The following is a 21,841-nucleotide window of genomic DNA, read 5'->3' on the forward strand; positions in this document are numbered from 1 at the left end:
AGACAGTTTGTAGATTTTTGGACCACAAGCTGATTTTATTATAACGATAACACGAATTACAAGTGGTACACAACAACGGCCAAATATTAGAGATGATACAAGGCTGGTCCAGCAATGTCAAGCTATTTTTGAAAGCTTACTCAATTTGAGTTGGTTTTGTCTCCACTCAGTAGGTCACAGACCACACTTCAAGCACCACTGATCTCCTGGACAAAATGCCACTGCTTCAACAAATCATTTAGAGAGGGAGGAGGAGAAAAAGCCTGGAGAGGAGGAGGGCTTGAGTGATCAGGAGGTTACTTGGGTCCTGATTTTATTTTATTTTTTTTAAAGATGTATTCATTCATGAGATACAGAGAGAAACAGAGGCAGAGACACAGGCAGAGGGAGAAGCAGGCTCCATGCGGGGAGCATGATGTGGGACTCGATCCCGGGTTTCCAGGATCATGCCCCGGGCTGAAGGCAGACGCTAAACCACTGAGCCACCCAGGGATCTCTAATTTTAAACATAAGAGCCATGTAAAACCATGACAAAGCCTGAACACTAGTTTTTTTGTTTTGTTTTGTTTTAGGGTGTGAAGATGAAATTAGAGTTTTTAGAGAACATTCTCCTAGTTCAGGGATGGTTATTTACAAGGTGTATAGATATCGGATTTGCTTCAAAACAATCCAGGGCAGGGGAAATAGCTGGACAGAAGAAACCAGACTGGCTGCGTGTAATGGATATTGAAGCCCAGCACCAGGTACATGGGATCATTTCCTGTGTAGAACTATGTGAAATTGACATTTTTTTGGGGGGGCCACAATGGTCAGATAGTTTCATGGGGTTCAACCTAATGTGGAGGTTTAAAACTTTCTGTAACAAAACCCAAGCATTCCTAAAAGATTAGAAAGTGAGTGCTTTCCAAATAGATTTAAACCCAAGGAACAAGAGGCACTGTGCTGTTAGTCTGAAATCTAAAACAAAATTTACTAGTACATATAAGTTAGAGGCCAAAAATTGGGGCTTTCTGCTCCAGATACAGAAGGTGGATTTTATGCTCAGTGAGAGGTTGGTTTCCCTTGAGAAGCTAGTGAATACGGTGAAGGCTTCAGCTCTGGGCACAGGGCTTGCTTAGCTATTTGCTAACAAAAAGACTTAACCTGAGCCTCTGTTTACTGCTCTGAAAAAGGATCACTGACCTGCTGTAGAGTTAACAATGCAAATTCTCAGCACATCACCCAGCCTGTGCCTTGTAAGTACTATTCAGGGATGGAGGACCTCAGGGGTCACAGCTTAATGGTGGTAGTGCTCAAAGTCCTATAACGGGCTCTGAACAAAGTGACCTAATCCTATGGGTCTCAACTGAGGGTCATTTTGCTCCCAGGTGACCTTTGGGAATGCTTAGAGATTTTTTTTTTTTTTTTTAAAGATTTTATTCATTTATTCATGAGACACACAGCAGAGGCAGAGACACAAGCAGAGGGTGAAGCAGGCTCCCTGCAGGGGGTCTGACACGGACTGGATCCAGGACCTGGGTATCAGGCCCTGAGCTGAAGGCAGCGGCTCAACCACTGAGCCCTGCCCCCACCAGGTGTCCCTGCTTGGGGACATTTTTGATGGTAATATGCACACATATAAGGAACACTGGCCCCTCACTGGTAGAGGCGAGGGATGTTGCTAAATAACCTACAATATACAGGAGAGCCCCCATACCTGTGTCAGTCACCTGAATTGTGGGTTTTAAATGTAGCTTCCCAGGGCTCACCCCAGATTACCAGGGGTGAGGATGGTTAAGGATAGGTCCCAGGAACCTGCACTTTTGAAGTGCTGCCCGGGTGACTGACACTCAGTCCTTGCTTCTCAAAGGGTGGTCCCCAGGGCTCCAACATCAGCATAACTTGGAAGCTTGTTAGAAATGCAGAACCTCAGGTCCCAGCCAACAGATTCCATCTGCACGTTAACAAGATCCCTAGGTGATTTCTATGCACAATAGGAGGAGCCCAACGCCAAGGCAAGGCTTCTCAAACTAGCGCATCAAGAGTACCTGGAGGGCTTGTCAAGGCTCAGGTGGCTAGGGCTTCACCTTTAGAGTTCCTGATTCAGTAGATCTAGGGTAGAGCTGGTAATTTTTCATTCTAACAAGTTCCCGCTGATGCTGATCTGGCAACTATCCTTTTCAAAACTGCTCAGTGAGAAAATAAACTGGCTCAGAGATGCTGAATAAAGTGTGCAGGGCTAGAAGTTTTCAGCTGATCAAAATCCACACTTGCCAGATCTGAAGGAAGCCCATCACTAGGCCCCTTAAGGGAAACCTTAAGAGGAAACCCAAAACCTTAGCAATTCATATTAAAGAAAACCATTAGACGGGTAAGGATTTTTAATCCCAGAGAAACCAAAAGAGATTGAAAAGTGAAATTGAAGGGAGAGGTTAAGGCACTGTTTCAGGAACTAACTGGAAAGCCAGCTACGTTTCAAATTTCAGTTCTATCATTCATTAGCTGTGTGACCTTGGAGAAGTTACTCCACCTTTCCTGTTCCTCAATAACCACATCTAAAATGGGGATCGTGGCCCTCGCCTCCTAGGTTTCGGTGAAGATTAAGTCCTTTAATATATGTAAAGGGACCTGGTACAGAAGTCAATGCTACATAAACATCGATTTTGTCTAATGAGCCACCAGATTCTGCAAGGGAGCAAAATGCACTGGGCCAGGAGACAGGCAGAAGAGATGGGGTTAAGGCGATAAAGCAGTCATCCAATGCACAAAGGGCCTCCCAAAGAGACTTCCTTACTTTTAAACCTCCCAGAAGCCAAGCCAGGCTGGAAACCCACTCTCTTCTGATGATGAGCTGGGCCAGAGACCCTTCTAGCATGAAAGTGGGGGTGGACCACATAATAGAACCCAGTTTAGCACAGTCAACATTTTAGCCCTATGAAAAACCACTGTTCCTTTTAAGGTTAACCTTTTTTTTAAGTCGATTTTTTTTTTTTTATTATTACTGGTCGTGACTGAAGTCTACCTGTTGACCTGCTCCATTTTATTTCTTCCAAAAACCTATTTGAGTCACAAAGCCATTTGCAAATTAACAGTGGCCCACTCCTGCTAAATTTGAGGGGGGGGGGGGGAAGGAGCCTAAACAAACCTCAAAAAGGAGGTGGACTTTTGTTCAGTTTGACGCACCTAAAATGCAGGAGGAAAAAAAACACCGCATCAGTTGGAAGGTTGCTTTCTCACTACAGTGGTGGCTGGTGCTTAATTCTGATTGTGTCCTGCTCCCACAGGGGGCATCCCAAGTTCCTCACAACGCAGAGCACCCTCAGCCTTGGAAACAGAGGGCGTCTCCAGGAGGCATCTCCCCAGCAGTGTGTGCAAGAACAAAAAGGAGCCCATGGCACTAACTGAGCAACAGCCAGGGGTCATTCAGGTTATGGTCTTTTATGATTGCTTCGCCCCAAGATTCAACACCCCCAACAACATTCTCCAGTTCCTCTTTTACAGAGGATCAGCAGGGGGCCCTGCCCCCTCCCCCAGCTCCCTTCCCAGGAAGACCCTCCCGAGGCAACGCGTGTCCATTACAATCCTGGGGCACAAAGGCAGTTAATGGTGTTTTGGTTAATGGTAGCTCCAGCCAGCCAGATTTTAGTTTTAGGGACTGTCGTTTCAAAGTAGCTTCGTTGAACGTCTCCCCTCCACCACCTCCTCGGGCCTGTGGTCCTCCAAGCCCACGGGACCTGCCTGCACCGTCGGAGGTGGGAGCCTTATTCGCGGAGACCCCCCCCGCCCCCCGCTCCCTTTCTAGGCCGGAAAAACCCAGGGGGAGACGGAGAAAGAAGTTCACTTCGAACTAAGAGGTTATCAGCTAATCGCGAAGGTGGGGTGGGGGGGTGGGGGTGGGGTGGAGAGGAGATCGAGTGGAAGTTACGTTATCTTAATCTGAGGGCAAGATAATCAGAAAGGAAGCGCCTTAGAAATGCAGACTCCGCAACCCCACCTCACCCCCGAGATTCCAACGGGGGGGGGGGTGCGCGAGCTAAGGGTGGACCGAGGCATTTAGCGGGTTAGCAAAGCTGCCCACCTGCAGCTTCTTCAGAAGCGGAGGCTCCACCGGCCACTGGGTGAGAAATGCCGCCCTGAGGGTTTAGGCTAGCCCCGGGGTCCCCCCTCCCCTCATCCCTCCTCTCCAGCCACCTGGCTGCCGGCTCAGCCCGCAGAGCCCGACCGTGCACTGTTCTGCTCAACGCACCCCTCCCTCCAGAGCTTCATTTAAAGTAAACAGGAGGGGAGCCCTGGGTGGCTCAGCGGTTTGGCACCTGCCTTTGGCCCAGGGCGTGATCCTGGAGTCCCGGGATCGAGTCCCGCATCGGGCTCCCTGCATGGAGCCTGCTTCTCCCTCTGCCTCTCTTTCTCTGATACACATAAATAAAATCTTAAAAAAAAAAAAGTAAAAGGGAAAGTCCTCCCATCACCTGTCGGACCTCAGGTGCCCCCGCCCCCCCCCCCCCCCGCCGGCTGTAGCCTTGCTGACGTCCCCCGCCTCTGCGCTGCGCCTGCAGTGCCCTCTGCGCCCCCCGCTCCCCCCGCCCCAGCATCTCCAAGCCCCTCGTCGGGTTTTTACTCGACGCCCACCTCCGCGAGGCGCTCCCTGGGCCGCGCATTTGCAGGGTCCCCTCCTCTGCGCCTCCGCGCTCACGCACCTGACCCCCGGCAAGCCGAGGGGACCAGAACTCCGTCTGCTTGGTCCTCGCCGTTGCCCACCCGCCCCCCCCCAGCACCCGGCCACCCCCCGTCCCCCGGCCGCGCCGCCCCAGGCCAGCACCAGGAGGTCGGGGACCCGGCGAACCGGGCCGGCGCATCCTCCCGGGGACCCGCGGCTTCTCAGCGCAGGGACGGAGCCGCAGAGTTTGCCGGAAGACGGGGCAGCTGCAAGGAGGTGCAACTTCCAACGGCGCGGGGCGGGGCGGGGCGGGGGGCGCGGGTCCCAGGTCCCGGGGCGCGCGCGGCGCTACTCACCGGGCACCCCGGCCGGCGCGGGCGCGGCCTCGGCGGACTCCCTGCGCGCGGGCTGCGGCCGCCGGGGCCCGAGGTGCTGAGGCCGGGCCTGCTTGCGCCGCGACATGGCGAGAGGGACCTGCCTCCCGCAGCCGCCTCCCGGAGTTGGGCAGTCACCCCCCCGCTCCCCCGGCCGGAGCGCGCATGTCCCGGCAATTCTGCTCCTCGGCCGAGCCCGGGCGATTTATCAAGAACCCTGACGGCTGATTGGCCCGGAGCCAGGACCTCGGGGGTCCCCGGGCCGCGCGCTCCGCGCCCCTGCAGCCCTCACCACCTGAGCGCTCGTTAGAAATGCAGACTCTCGGGCCCCGCCCCAGACCCGCCGAATCAGAATCTGCATTTTAACAAGCTCCCCAGGTGATTCGCAGGCACATTAAGGTCTGGGAAACCGCGTCTGCATTTTAACGAGATCCCCAGGTGATTCGCTTGCCCATTAAAATTTCAGAAGCACAGCTCTCCTCCAACTTTCATGTGCGCGCGAATCACTGGGGATCTCGTTAAAATGCAGATTCTGACTCAGTGGGTCTGGGGTGGGGGCCTGAGCTTCGGTATTTCTAACGAGCTCCCAGGTGATGCCACGGCCGCTGCCGCTGCTGCACCGGCCGTGTTTTTTGGATTCTGGATTCTGACTTAATTAGTCTGGGCGGAAACCTGGGCATTGGTTTTTTTCTTTTTTTTTTTTTTAAGCTCCCCAGGTTATTCTGATGTGCAGCCAAGGTTGAGAGGCCTGACCTCCAGCATCTCTGCATTTAAAATTTAAATGAGGCTAGAGAGTCTCCAACTGCAGAGGAACCACTTTATGGAGGAGTCCATTAAAAATGCAGATTCTGAAAGTTTTGGCTTCCGGCGGGCGGCCGAGCCCAGTAGTCTGTGTTTCTAGACGGCGCCCCCCCCATCCCCCCATCCCTGGCGCGGTGACTCGGGCGCCCCAGGTCTAGGACCACCCGCGCAGGAAGCCTGGGGCCAGCAGGGGCGCGGCCCGCCCAGCAGGTGACGGGGGCGTGGGTCCTGGGGGGCGGGTGCGCTAATTGGCGTTCATGCTCAGACTGGCTGGGACCTTGATGAGACCCGAGGGGGACCCCTCCTTGCAGCAGGTGAGCGACATCCAACAGGGAGCAAAGGAAGCCACCTACATCCCTCGGGTGTTTACTTTCTACAAATTGGGGAAGTTGCTGGAGGCGGGGCAGCGCCCTAAGCTTGCCCAAACCTGCGCATCACGTGGGGGCCCTTGCGAGAAAAGAGCCGGGTTCGGCCTGAATCCGGGTTATCTCACAGCGCCCCTGCTGACAGTCTACGCTGTGGCCCGCCCGGCGCCGTGGGGTCTCAGCAGCCGCCTGTCGCCCGCCCTTCTGTGGGGTTGCCGGTGGCAACTCCTAGGGCAGGGCCTGTGAGATGATGGTTTTTTATGTTTCTCAAAAACTGAGCTGGTTTTCTCCAACTTCCGGCCGATTTTCACGTGGCTGAATGGATTTTAGGGAGGGTTGTGTAATGCCAGGTGATGTCACCCAAGGTTAAATGTACTTATTTACGCGTTTCCTTACGACTTTTTAGAAAAGCAATCTCTACCCTCCACGTGGGGGCTTGAACTCACCACCCAGAGATCAAGAGTCCCAGGATCTATCTACCCACTGAGCCAGCCAAGTGCCCCAAGGTTAAATTTTAGAGCCAAATAAATTTTTTTTAAAGCAACTTTAAAATTTTTCTTTGGGATGTGCATCTGCCTACCTACACACATGTATAAAGCCATTTGAGAACTTAGGTCTGTGCTTAGGGTTATCGTGCCTTGTGGGACGTCTCAGCAGAATACTGGATTCCCGCAGGGACAGGGGCTGCCTCTAGGGGAAGCTACCCAGCCAGAAGGAGGGGAGGTATCGGATACCTGCCTGAAGTGAGTATATGGGTTTATATTTAATATTTATATAGCATCTTGCCAGGTCAGGTGCACTCAGTTGGATTAATCCTTGGTACATGACACCTGGTCATTACTGATCCGTTGCTGGCTTATGTTTGTGTGGCTGCTTGTTTGTCCCAGGGCTTATTAGGATATAATAAATACCAGGGAACCCATCACCCAAAACTGGGAGCATAACCTAAACCCCACGTACTTCATTCCTTTGCTTTATCTTTTCAGCAAGCTCTTTTGCACCTACATGTAATCTTAAAACACCATTTTAATTTTTAAAGAACTTAAGGGTGTGTAATTTTCTATGAATCCCTCCCTCATTTATTATATTGCTAAAACCATCCAGATTGCTGTCACTGTCCTTGTCTGACTGCTGGGTAATATTCTATGGTGTGAAAATAGCACAGTTTATTCATCTGCCTTCCTGTTGATGGACGCTTGGGTTGTATCCCAGTCTTTGTGAATCGTGTGGCTATGATCTGGGATCCTTCTGAAGTGTCAGAGGTTAAGGTTAAGTGACTGTACACATTTTTGGATGGTAGGTGACTGTTTTAAGAGATTATGCCAAAGTGGTGGCGCAAGTTTACATTTCAACCAGCCAAATAAGAAATACTGGGGAGCCACGTCCTTTACTATACTCGGTATTTTCAGATGTCTTAATTAATGTACAGATGTCAAATTAATATTCAATGATATTTCACTATGGTCTGGATTTGCATTTTCCCTGCACGTACGGTTTCAACAAAAAACAAAGCAAAAATTGTTTTTCACAAAAGGACAGCAACTGATTAAATTTCTTTCATTTTTTGAAGGTATTGTTGTAATACTTCTTTTTTTTTGTAATACTTTTTAATACATCCGTTCAAAGTTATGGCTGTAAATTGAATTCACTACCATGATTGGTTTTAATGGCTTGACTTCAAGGGTCATAACTGAAAATCTGAAAAAAAAAAAAAAAAATACAGGTGTACCTGGCTGGCTCAGTCAGTAGAGTACATATGTGCCTCTTGACCTAGGGAGGGGCTGTGAGTTCAAGCCCCACGTTGGGCATAGAGCTTCCAAAAAAAAAAAAAAAAGAAAAAGAAAAAAAAGAAAAAATATAACTCATACAGTAGATATCTAAGTAAAAGCCGGGTATCATTCATTAGCTATGATAAGTCATGATTTTCCTCCAATCCCATTCATCAATTATACAAGTTGACTATTTGTTTTTTTTGAAATGCAGCTCATAAATTTTCATCTTCCCTGATACTCAACCTGGGGCCTTTGCCAATTAAACTGAAGAGGGCGCATCACTAGATCTTTAACAGATGAATTCAAACCCACTGGACAATGTTTAAACCGATCAGAAAATTCTGTTGCTTAAGTTTAAACACGCAGAATGAGGTTTTTCCAGGTGATACCTTTTCATTGTCCTTCAGCAACAAAATTACAGAACAAGGAAACTATGGCCAAACATGCATTTCAAAATACTTTCACCACAGGATGTTTCTCTAGGCAATGAGTTACTTTTTCATTCTTTATATATCATCTTGATCCTGAATTTTTTTTTTTTTTTTTTTTTTTTTTAATGCTTGTGGGATGCCTGGCTCAGTGGCAGGGTCCTGGGATGGAGTCCCACACTGGGCTCCCTGCAGGGAGCCTGCTTCTCCCTCTGCCTATGTCTCTGCCTCTCTGTGTCTCTCATGAATAAGTAAATAAAATCTTAAAAAAAAAAAAAAATGCTTGTTGGGTAGTTCCCTTCAAGAGAAAGTAAAATTTTCTTTTTTTTTTTTTGAAAGTCAAATTTTCAATGCTTGTCACTTTTTAAAGGAAAAGTGGAAAATCTCTATAATTTTGATAACTTAAGTCTTTTGCCAAGAGATAAATGGTGCACTTATGAATTATATGAAGGATTCTCCTCATCTCTCTATATCTCTTTTCAAAGCATTATAAAGCCTGAGAGGCAGTAAAATGTAAATAACACATAGACTAGAGCCAGCATGAGTTAGAAAACTGGCTTTGTGACTGTATGGCCTCGGGAAAGCTGCTGTGTGCTCCAGTTTTCTCATCAATAAAATGGCAATGTTAACACAGCTAGGGCGAATGAATTTCTATACGCAAAGGACACAGGACAATGTCTAGTGCCGAGTCAGTACTCCCTAAGTGTTAACCGTGTCTATTTATAATAATAGAGTGAATGTATTAGTTTACTAATAAGTTATTAGGTATAACAATAGCTCACAGTCATCTACAATTGGTGGTTCCAATTAAGTAGGCACAGATATTGTTGTCCATGGGAACTAAATTGGAAGCAAACAAGCCTGTGTCTTCACTCAACCCTTCTGAGTTGCAGATTTTCCATTCTTTTCATACCAGTTTCAATATATGTATATTATTATTTTTTGAGAAATAGGGTGAGACAGCATGAGTCAGCGGTGGGGGGGTTGGGTAGGGAAGGCAGCGGGAGGGGCAGAGGGAGAGGGAGAGAAAGAATTTTAAGCAGGCTCTCTGCCCAGCACAGAGCCTGACGTGGGGCTGAAGTCACAACCCTGAGATCATGACCCGAGTGGAAATCAAGAGTTGGATGCTTAACTGAGCCACCCAGGAGCCCCGTTATATGTATATTAAATGAGAACTTCATTCATTTAATATTGCTCAACTAATTGCTCTCTTTTTTAAGAGATAAAGTCATTGCTCACCTGACTTCCGTCTTTTCTGCTACCTTTCTCCACTATGGATACAGGAATGAATGAATAAATGTTTATCCAGGTACAAATAATTCCCCAAATGTGTGTAAAGGCAGGAGCAAATCTGACTCTTTTCTCTGCTAGGAATTTATTTGTTCAATTGATAATTTTTTGAGCTCATACTACTACCTGGCTCTGTTCTGGGTATGGGGTATAGAGTAATATGCAAGACAAAGAAGACCCAGCAGGGCAGCCAGAGAATGAATGAATGAGTGCATGAGGTCATGTCAGATAAAGATGGGTGCCCACAATCAAGATGACATGGGGTGGTAGGAACCTAGAGTGACTGGGTGGTATTGGGGAGGGTTGCTGAGTTTGGCTAGAAGTGACCTTTGAGCTAAAACCTGATAATAATAGGCAACCATGGCAAGAACCACAGAGAGCATTTCTGGTGGAGATAACCAACAAAGGCTCTACGGAGATCAGCTTTGGTGTGTTTGAAGCAAAGTAAAAAGCATTGGTGACCAGTTGGTTCCCAGAAAAAAAAATATGGCTCGTAAAGAGTTGGGAAAAAGAAAAAAAAAAAAAAGTCCAAGCTCGCTTATGAAAGACATGCAAGTTAAAATAAATTGAAATTCCATTTTTATCTTGTCTGAACAGGAAAGATTAAACACACACATATTCGCAAAGGTGCACATCTGCCACGATCCAGCTATTCCTCCCCCACACTGCACTTCTCGCACTTCATGAGAATCACCTGGGGACCTTGTTAAATGCAGATTCTGACTCCAGTGAGTCTCAAAATTTAACATGAATACAGATCACCTGGGGACCTTGTTAAGGAGCGGATTGCGATTTCAGGGCTTCTCAGACATCCACATGCAGAAGACTGACCTGGTGATTTTGTTAAAAGCAGATTCTGGGCAACCAACCTATAAAGAGGTATTCAGCCTCACTAATTATGAGGGAATGAATATTAAATAACCACAAATTCCTCTCTTTTTTCCCCCCATTAGATCAATAAAAATTAAAAATGCTGGTAACATCTACCGTTAGCAAGAGCACAGGGAGTTGGGTCTTCTAATGCATTGCTGGTGGGAGTGTGAATGTTTATAGCCACTTCAGAGGGCAATTTGGCAATACCTTTTTAAATGTGCCCTGCCAGTGATCTATTAATTCTGCTCTCCATGCATTCTCCAGAGAAAGGTCTGCCCATGCGCACAAAGGAGCATATCCAAGGATATTTGTGGCAACACCACTGTCGTAGTAAAAACAAAGCAAAGCAAAACAAAACACACACACACAAACACTGAGAAATAACCTAACTACCCAACAACAGGGGACCGGTTAGGTTAAATTAGGGTTTAGCCATACCATGGACTATCAGGCAGCAAATAAAATAATCATCCAGATTTATGTACACCAGCATGGCTAGAGCTCCAAATATAGTGCACTGAAGACAAAGCAAGTCCCACACAGATAGAGTCAAACACCTATTCAAATCCATATATGCTTTCAATGGTGAAATATAAAAATCCAGAAAATAAAAAGTACTAGAAGGATACGCACTGGCTATGTGTTAAGCAAGATGATGGCAGGGGTAGCAGCTTGAGGGAGGAAGGATTGGAGAGCCTCAGTGTTCTGTGTCTGGGTAAGAAGATGTGATCCTTAGTATTATCTCCTTTTTAAAAAAAAATATTTTTAAATTTATTCATGAGAGACACAGAGAGAGAGGCAGAGACATAGGCGGAGGGAGAAGCAGGTTCCTTGCAGGGAGCCCCGATGTGGGATTCCATCCTGTGACTCCAGGATCACGCCTGAGCTGAAAGCAGATGCTCAACAACCACTGAGCCACCCAAGCATTCCGTATTATCTGTTTTTTTTTTTTTTTTTTAAAAAAGGGGGAAGTATTCCCATATTGCTTGATAGTTAAATAGTGAAAAAGCAATAATTAAAATAACTAAATTATGGTTCTGTCATACAATGGAAAACATTCCAAATGACCATGACGAGAATGTTATTTCCTTGTGCACTGATATGCAGTGTTCTTCAAGATATGTTAAGTGAAATGTTCAAAGGACAGAACACAGAAATTATGCTATTGTGTGTGTATGTATGTTTTTACACACATAAATTGTGCATATACAATGTACGTATATATGTATGTATGTTTTTACATACATGCACACACAACAGCATAGTGAAAACATACACATATAATGGCATTTCTCTATTAAATTGAACACACACAGATACACACAGACACATGAATGCCGAGGAGACCAGGGAACTGGTAACATGAATTATTCCTGGGGACTGCACAGCAGTTGTCTGAATGACTGACATATAAGGTATATACTTCTTGGCAATCTCTTAAGTTAAAAAAATTTTAAGTCATAAAATTTGGCACACCCACAAGAGTGTAAAAAACACATAGGTGTGATTTATGGAATAAAGCAAACACCCTTATAAACACTCAACAACTTAAGATCTAGAACGTTCTTAGTTTTAGAAACTCTTTACATGTTCCCATCCATTAGCTTTTTCTGCCTTCTGCCACCTTCTTCCACTAGCTCTAATTTTGTGTAATTATTATTTAAAAATAGTTTTATTACTGTATGTCAACTATACTTCAATTAAAAAAAAGCCCAATAGATTTGTCACCTAAATAATGTTGCTTAGTTTTGCTGCATGGCTAATATTCCTTCCATTGCTTCTTTCTTTTTTAAAAAAGACTTTATTATTTATTTGATAGAGAGAGAGAGAGTGAGAGTACAAGCAGGGGAGAGGGGAAGGGAGAAGCAGGCTCCCCACTGAGCAGGGAGAGGATGCAGGGCTTGATCTCAGGACCCCAAGATCATGACTTGAGCTGAAGGCAGACGATTAACCCACTGAGCCACTCCGGCACCTCCTTCCATTGCTTCTTTAAGTTTGTGAGATTCACCATGGTGTGCAGGCAGTGCAGCTGATTTTTACTCTTGCATAAGCTCCACATGAATTTAACCACGTTTTACACCTTCAGTGCCAACGGGTGGTTTCCACTTTGGTAATTATGAGCAAACATAGCTGTGAAAATTCTTACACAGCTTTCCTGGTTCTTGTGTGTAAGTTGCTCTGTGCCCAGAATCTGCATTTTAGCAAGATCCCACCCCCCACCCCCCCACGACTCTTGCGTGCGCTAAGTCTGAGGCGTGCAGCGTGGGGAGGAATAGTTGGATCCCAGCATCTGCTCACCTTCAACTTTCCTAGGAACTGCCAAACGATTTTCCCATGTGACTGTATCAATTTATGTTCCTATCAGCATATGTAACTTTTAGTTTTTTAATAATTTATTTATTTGAGAGAGAGAGAGAGGGAGCGAGAGAGCACAAGTGGGCGGGGAGGGGCAGAGGGAGAGGGAGAAGCAAGCTCCCGGCTGAGCAGGGAGCCCCATGCGGGGCTTGATCCCAGGATCCTGGGATCCTGAGCCGAGGGCAGATGCTTAACCTCCTGAGCCACCCAAGCGGCCCTCAACATATGTAACTTTGAAAATGAAAATGAAAGAAGAAAAGGGGGGGCAGGGAACTAGTTAAAAAAAGTCACTAGGGCACAGTCTTGGTTGAAAATATTAACAACCACTACACAGATCTTCACTTCTCCTTTCTGCTCCCACACCCCAGCTCCTCCCCTTCAGGGCTTAGAATCTGAAATGACGAAATGAATTACTGGAGGAGGATACTATGTGGGTGACACGGTGGATCAGGGCCTTTATTTGTAGAGAGAACAGCCTCCACTTCACCTGCTGGCTCCTACAGGTTTGGTAGTTCCTGAACTATAAAGGAATGTGATCCAAGAATTAGACCTGGGGCAGGGTGTGGCAAAACTGGGGTTGCCAGTTGTCTTCCTTAGTCCTGGGGAAATGTGAATTTCCGATCCCTTTCTGGCAACACTGGGATCACCCAGACCAAGTGTCACCTGCAGATTCTCTGAGTGTTTCTATATGTCTTAGGCCACACAGTCACCCTGGCTCTGACACTGTCCACTAGGGTTTGCTCTAGAGCCGTTCCTTTGTTTAATAAACATTAACTGGGTTCTGTCTGGTTGTGAGACACCATGCTCACATCCAGGAACGCAACAGCAAGTCTTTAAGGAAGTCATGGAGCAACGAGGAGGGACAATGAGCAAACAGGCAGGTGCAAGACTGTGTAAAGGTAAAGGTTGGCACAGTGGTCAGAGAAAGCTTCCTGTAGCAGGTGGATTCAGGAGCCTGGATGTATAGGACGAGTAGGTTTTGGGCAGGTGGAGAAGTGAGGTGAAGAGGCTTTCAGGCAGAAGGGACAGTTTGTGCAAAGAACAGGAGGCAAAGAGATGGCCCTTTTGGAGAAACTCAGTCTGGCTGGAGGTGGGCGGAATGCTGGCAGTGAGGCAGAGGAGGAGGTGGGAGAAGGAGGTGCAACCGCCGTGCAAGGCCAGCAGGACACACTCAACCCTTTTCTGCTTCTCCTTTCTCCTCTCTTCCTGTTCAACGTGGACGCATCCAGAGGCGGATCCCAGGCTTGGTGTGACAAAGTGAAGGTTACTTCACCTTTCCTTACCCGAGAAGCAGCAACACTGGCAGTGGAATGACTCTGACAATGAAAACAGTGAACGCTCACAGACGCTCACTGTGTGCTGGGGGCTGTGTTAGAACATTCTACAGGGAGTATCTCACCCGAGTCCAGCTCTCCACAGATGTGTGCTTTGAGCAAGTCCCTTAACTCTTGAGCCTCAGACTCAGCTGTAAAATGAGGATAATAATTCTGCCAACCTCGAATGGTTTTCCTGAGTATTAAAAGGCAATGTGGGCACCTGGATGGCTCAGTTGGTTAACTTGGTTTCAGCTCAGGTCATGATCTCAGGATTGGGAGATCGAGGCCTCTGCGCTGAACATGGAGCCAGGAAGATTTCTCCTCTGCTTCTCCACCCCCTGCTTACATGCTCTCTCTCTCTCTAAAATAATAAAATAATAAAATAAAATAAAATAAAAAATAAATAAAATAAAATAAAATAATAATAATAAGATAAAATAATAAAATAAAATAAAATAAAATGTATGTAAAGAGATCAGTAAACAATAAATAATGAAGAATATTACTTATAATTATTATTGGCAGTCATCCACCTACTCCCCAACACTATACTAACTTTGAAAACTACTCTAAAATATAATAACAATGATTGTAAATGTGATTGACCATAATATCTATATTGCACTAGGCATGGTGGGGATACATCTGTGAAAAAGACAGAAAGGGCTGTGTCACCAAATAAAAGTGACAAAACAGAAGGTTATTTCCGGTGGATGATGCTCCAAGAGATTATCTAGGGACCCATCTCCTAGCTTATTGCTATACTGTCCCCTGGAGTGTTTCTCTCAAGACGAACATCCACACCTATGATCTAGTCCATGGGAAGGGGCAAAGAGGCAAAGAGGAAGAGGAAGGCAAGAGGCTGCCCTTTACAGGGTGACCTAGAGTGTGTGTGTGTGTGTGTGTGTGTGTGTGTGTGTGTGTGACTTTCTGGTTGTGTCCCATTGGTCAGAATTTAGAGTCACATGTAGCTGCAAGGGAGTCTGGGAATGTGGCTCTAATACGGCGGCTGTGTGCCCAGCTAAACCTTGGAGGACTTCTGGGAATTCATCCTACTGATATACAGGCACACTCATAAAATGCCTCCTCTACAAGATTATTCATTGCTGCACTCTCTGACATTGCAGAAGCCAGGATGCAACCCAAGTATTTGTTTACAGGTCACTTGCCAAATAAACTGTGGTAAAGCCACACAGTGGCATACTTTGCAGATGTACAAAGAAAGAATGATGAATCTCTATATGTACTAATATGGTTAAGATTTTCTGGATATATTAAATGAAAACAGCAAGGGATAGAACTGTGTATATAGTATGCTACTTTTTTTTTTTTTTTTTTTACAAAAGGGAAGGGGAAAATGGAAGAGTATATTCATATTTGCTTATGTTTGTATAGAGAGACATGGGAAGGCTATGGAGTGCAGCAATTGCTGTTGGCACCCCATACCTATCCTCTCGCCCTGGTCACCCTGGTGCATGCTGGAGTGACTTTCAGCTCTCAGTACTTAGCATTTTTTCCTCCCTGAGGGTTTTCTCTATTTGCCAGCATCCACTTTGCCCAAATGTGCAGCAGCCTGAAAGACATGGGCTATTAATCTCTTCTTACCACCTCAGGAGTGGCCCTCAGTCAGCAAATGCTGGGAGTTGGTGGATAAATACCTCAGCTCCCTTGCCCCACCACTGGATAACTCAGAGGCATCAGTTCAGTTCCTTCCTGCCTCCCAGGGGGTCCCCAGCAAGAGTAAGTGCCAGATGCCTGCAGTGGCAACTATGCCGATAACAGTCTGTATCAGCTCTTTCACTCCTTTGTGTCACTTCTCCACCTATCCCACTATATGGGTGTTTCCTGGGATCACCTCTCAAATAAGCTACTTGCTCTTTGATCCTTGTCTCAGGGTCTGCTACTGGGGAAGATCCAATAAGACCACAAAGAAAAAAAAGAAAAGGAAAGAAAAGAAGTTATCCATATGGATCAGGAAGGGACACAGGATGGGAAAGAGACATCTCAATGTATAACACCCTATATTGTTTTGTTTTGCTATTTGAACATTGTGAATGGTATGAATTATTCACAAAAGAGCTCACAAAACATTAGTGATTCTAGTCCTAAAAAGAACACATTGGTTGTTGGGGTACAGTTAACAGTTTTGGACAGAGCCCTATTCCTGCTATGCTCATTTCTGGTTGATGCCAAACAACTTGCCACATCGCAAAGGTGTGAGTCCCCCCCGCAACTCCTCTCTCCCTTTTCTGTTAGGGGCATGAGTCCTAGGTTGCAAATGGAATGGGGAAGTTGAGTGTGATGGTGAATCTTGGCATTGCCTGTCTGGCAGTGTGCATGCGGTATGGACTGGTGTTGAATCCGTGACTTCTGGGCTTCAGTGTTACCACCTAACAAGTGGATACAATAAATACACATGCTGCTTTCCTCTCAAAGTTATAAGGAAAATTCTGGAGCTTATGGCTCCATCCATCAATCAGTCAATAGGGTAAATGTATTTAACTTGAGGTGCTGGGCTTATAAAGAGTCTACAAAGAACTAAAATGTATGATTTTTTTCACCAGAGACACTCACTGAGGAATAATGTAGCCTAAAGAATATTCAAAAATATAAACTTTTATTTTTTTATTTATTATTATTTTTCAAAGACTTTATTTATTTATTCATAGACACAGAGAAAGAGACACACACACACACAGGCAGAGGGAGAAGTAGGCTCCATGCAAGGAGCCCGACGCGGGACTCGATCGTGGGACTCCAGGATCACACCGCAGGCTGCAGGCGGCGCCAAACCGCTGCGCCAAGGGGGCTGCCCTATAAACTTTTATATTAGACAGAACTGGTCAAGTCATAGCTCTGTAGCATGGAGTAAATGGTTTTACATATATCTATATGTAAATATCTATCATCTATCTATCTATCTATCTATCTATCTATCTATCTATCTATCTTTAGATTTTATTTATATGAGAGGGAGAGAGCACACACACGAGTAGGGGTAGGGGTAGAGGGAGAGGGAGAAGCAGACTCCTCACTAAGTGGGGGAGCCCCACAGGGTGCTTGATCCCAGGACCCTGAGATCACAACCTGAGCCAAAGTCAGATACTTAACTGACTGAGCCATCCAGGTGCTCCCAAATGATTTAATATTTCTGGACTTTAATTTTCTCATCGGTAAAAAGAGCATTATTGCATTGTCTACAGTGTAGGGCTGCCAAAGGGTTGGTGAGATAGTAGTTGTAACGTGCTCAGGGCATTACTTGGCACAGAGGGAACGGTTAATGAAAAATCATTTTTTTTCTATGAATTACTAGAGATATTCAAGGCTTCCTTTGACTCAACTTCTGTAGTGGAGGGTCTACCATTCAGGATTGTATGTTTGCAATAATAAAACACCCTTCCTTTTGTTCCTTAGGAAGAAACAATAATTTGTGCCAAAGAATTGACAGTTGGGAGTACATTTTTATTTCAGCTCTAACTTTATCCAGGGGCTCAAATATCATGCTGGCTTTGTCTTCCTCTGCTCCTCTCAGCACAGCTTTGCTGTGTGTTGGTTCACTCTCAGGTACTTCTCTCATGGGGGCAGGCAGCTTCTGACACAGCTCCTAAAGAGCCCCACTTCCTCATGTGCTTGCTCTTGGCTAATCCCTTCCTCTTGGCTGAACCTAGAGACTCACTTCTAACAAACAGAATTTGGCAAAAGTGATGAAATGCACTTCTGAGATTACATTACAAAAAGACTGTCTTCCTTCTTACTCACCATATCTTGTTCTCTCTTGCTTGTCTGTTTTGAGGGAAGCCAGCTGCCATGCTGTGAGCTGCCCTATAGAGAGGCCCATGTGGCAAGATACTGATGATTGCCTCTGTCTAACAGCCAGTGAGGAAATGAGGCCTTCAACCCAGTGGCCCCCAGGTAACTGAATCCTGCCAAAACCCATGTGAATGAGCTTGGAAACAGATCCACACCCCCCAGCTGGGCCTTCAGATGAGACCCCAACCCTGGCCAACAGTTTGATTATAGCCTTGGGAGAGACCTTAAGACAGAAGCTCCAGTTAAGCTATGTTTGAACTTCTGACCTACAGAAACTCTGAAGTAATAAATATTCTTTGTGTTAAGCCACTAAGTTTTGGGGTAATTTGTTACATAGCAATAGATTAATAATGCATCTTTAGTTGGAGGTTGGGGGCAGTGCCAGCCCTATATCCTCATAGCTCCAAAGAAAAGAAAGGTAGAGAAAGTGCTCTTTTCGTGATCATTCAAACAAAAGTCCCAGGATTTAGCCCTTCTTAGGCTTGATTGGCTTATCATGGGCCAAAGGCCCATCCTTTAGACCAAGAGAAGGCAAACTATGGTCTGTGGGCCAAATTGGGCCACTGCCTGTTTCTACAAATAGGTTTTGTGGGAACACAAGCTTATTCGTTGATGTTTATTGTCTAGGGCCGTTTTTGTGCTAAGAGTGCAGAGTTGAGTAGCTGCAACAGAGACTGGAGGCCCCCTACATCTGAAATGTTTATTATCAAAGATTTCTGTTGAAGTCAGTAACTATTTCTGTTGCTTTAGAAAGAATTTGCTGACCCTTGCCTTAGACCAGTATCTTTGACCCAAGGTCACGGGATGCTTTCATTGACCAAGCATGGGACCATGCCTTCCCCTTATGGAGGGGGTGTGTCAGCCCCATTTGGAGCATATGGGCTGAAGGGGTGGTGGTGGAATGGATCCCCAAAGATCATCTAGGAAATGCTCAGCTCAGGGTAGGAGATAGTTAGCAGAGGGAGCAGAGGCTCAAGGCCTCAGCAGTGAACACTTATGGTTTTGTATAACCACACTACCCTCCTTCCTTTGGGAGCTAGTTGTGGGAATGGCAGTGTTGAGTGAGGTCATCTAGAGGATGTGACCACTGGTTGACCTGTGAGCTGGACCCAGCAACTGGAGGCTCCTCGCTCCCTCCTCAGTCCTTGAAATATGGGTTCTACTTGCCTTCTTGGCTCCCAGGAACTGCCCCAAGGACATAGCCTTGTGACCATCTGGATGGTCCATGACTGAACCAGTTAAAGTCTCTATGTAGACTTTTAAGGGATGCCTGTGGGGTGCAGTTGGTTAAGTGTCCAACTTTTGGTTTTGTCTCAGGTGATGGTCTCAGGGTCGGGAGATTGAGCCCCGGGGTGGGCTCCATGCTAATTGCAGAATTGGCTTAAGACCGTCTCTCCCTCTCTCCTTCCTCCTCCCCCCAGTAAATAAATAAAAAATATTTTAAAAAGATTTTATTTACTTATTTGAGAGAGGGAGAGCACAAGCAGGGTTGGGGCAGAGGGAGAGGAAGAAGAAGCAGACTCTTCGCTGAGCAGGGAACCCAATGTAGGGCTCAATCCCAGGACCCTGACTGAGATTATGACCCAAGGCTGAGGCTTAACCTACTGAGCCACCCAGGTGCCTTAAATAAATTTTTAAAAAAATTTAAAAATTAAGCTTTTAAGATTTGGCAGGAGGGTGCGGAGATCTATTTCTCTTGCAGTTACCCAAGACAAGCATCGTGTGCAAGTTCCCTTACTTATTAAACCTACCATGTACCAATCTGGAATGACTTGACTCTTCCTTCCAGTATGGAGCCAGTTTCAGATTTCCCAAGAAGCTCTCCAAGAAGTCTAGGATTGACAGCTAGTTATAGAAAGCTACTGATGGCCGGTGGGCAGGATGGGCTCGTCCTAGCTCACAGTATCCCCAGACCAGAGCTGCTCTAGCACTGGGCATGTGCCTCAGTGAACTATTCCTGGACTATGTATATGTCAAAGTATAGAGAGAAAAGGGCTGTCCTCTGGGTTTGCTGAATTGAGATGACATTAAGCTGGAGTTGTCTGTGCCCATATCCTTCTGTCATGTACAGAAAACCATCTGTAGGAGGAAAGAATAAAGCCAAGCAAAGGCCTGCCATGATGGGCATGATTGCAAAAAAAAGAAGCCATGCAAGACCGTCTCCCTGGGTTAGGTCCCAAGGTCCCCAGAGCAGCTATGACCCATGTTTCTTTCTCAGATTCTGGAAACTACCTAGTGTCTGTCCAGGAAATGTTCTTACTTCTGCTAGTTTTTATGTGTTTCCTGTTACTTGTAACCAAGAGTGTTGAAAATATTGAGCTGTAGAAAAAGACTAGAGAGGGGCTCCCCTCAACTAAAATCAGGAAAAAGCTAAAAACCTAGGTAGAAGCCATGTGGTATGCAAAATATAATAGAATAGAGGACGAGGTGAAGAGTCAAAAAAAGAAAATAAACAGATAAAAGTGGAATATCTGAGTCTCATCTACGGCAGAGAAAATACCTAAGAATTCCCAGAACTGATAAACTGTAGTTCTGGGGACGCCTCGGTGGCTCAGCGGTGGAGCGTCTGCCTTTGGCCCAGGGCGTGATCCTGGAGACCCAGGATCAAGTCCCACATCGGGCTCCCTGCATGGAGCCTGCTTCTCCCTCTGCCTGTGTCTCTGCCTCTCCCTCCTTCTCTGTGTGTCTCTCATGAGTAAATAAATAAAATCTTAAAAAAAAATAAATAAGTAAACTGTAGTTCTGGCTTCTGATCTCCTGGTGTCTGGTGGCCAAGCTTTCACTGTCATCACCTGGGTCTTACGACCATTTAAGCCTTGGATTAAGAGTCCCTCTAAGGGGATCCCTGGGTGGCGCAGCGGTTTGGTGCCTGCCTTTGGCCCAGGGCACGATCCTGGAGACCCGGGATCAAATCCCACGTCGGGCTCCTGGTGCATGGAGCCTGCTTCTCCCTCTGCCTAAGTCTCTGCCTCTCTCTCTCTCTCTCTCTGTGTGTGTGACTATCATAAAAAAAAAAAAAAAGTCCCTCTAAGAATGAACTAATTTTGGGATGCCTGGGTGGACCAGTCAATTAAATGGATGCCTTTGGGTCAGGTTGCGATCTCAGGGTCCTCAGCCCCACATTGGGTTCCCTGCTCAACGGGGAGTCTGTTTCTCCCTCTCCTTCTGCCCCTGCCCCTGATCATGTTCTCCCTCTCAAATAAAGAAATAAATCTTAAAAAAAAAAAAAAAAGAATGAACTAGTTTAGAGGTGCCTGGCTGGCTGGTTCAGTTGGTTAAGCCTCTGACTTTTGCTTTCGGCTTAGGTCATGATCTTGGGATCCTAGGATTGAGCCCCACGTTGGGCTCCACGTAGAGTCTGCTTGAGATTCTCTCTCTCCCTCTCCCGCTGCACCTCCCCCCACTCATGCACCATCTCTCTCTAAAATAAATAAAATCTTAAAAAAAAAAAAAAAACTAGTTTAGAGGTACTGGCTGACTCAGTTGGTAGAGCATGTGACTCCTGATCTCTGGGTTGTGGGTTCCAACCCCACTCGGTTAGAGATTACTTAAAAACAAAATGTTAAAAAAAAAGGAGAATGAAGTAGTTTCACATCAGCTGATATAGAATGATTTCTAAATCTTTAGCCCCAGATGGTGGCTTGAAACTATTCCACCCTGTCAGGGTATCCACTGTGCGGAAAAAGTACCTGGCACATAGTAGGTGTTTAATAAACTTTATGGAAAAAATCCTGAAAGATATATTGTTAAATGGAAGAAAAAGGGAAAGAGAAGACCAGCTACAAGACCACTGCATACAAGACCACTTGTCTATAGAATAA

At 46.0% G+C, this 21,841-nt stretch overlaps 1 protein-coding gene across 1 annotated transcript in view; it reads right to left on the reverse strand.

Moving 5' to 3' along the window:
• ZFP64 (ZFP64 zinc finger protein) overlaps window positions 1-21,841 on the reverse strand; it is an 87,728-nt gene that overhangs the window by 14,721 nt on the left and 51,166 nt on the right. The gene's annotated exons all lie outside the window — the stretch shown is intronic.

This window comes from Canis aureus, chromosome 26 (genome assembly GCF_053574225.1).
Source record: "Canis aureus isolate CA01 chromosome 26, VMU_Caureus_v.1.0, whole genome shotgun sequence".
NCBI classification, from domain to species: Eukaryota; Metazoa; Chordata; class Mammalia; order Carnivora; family Canidae; genus Canis; species Canis aureus.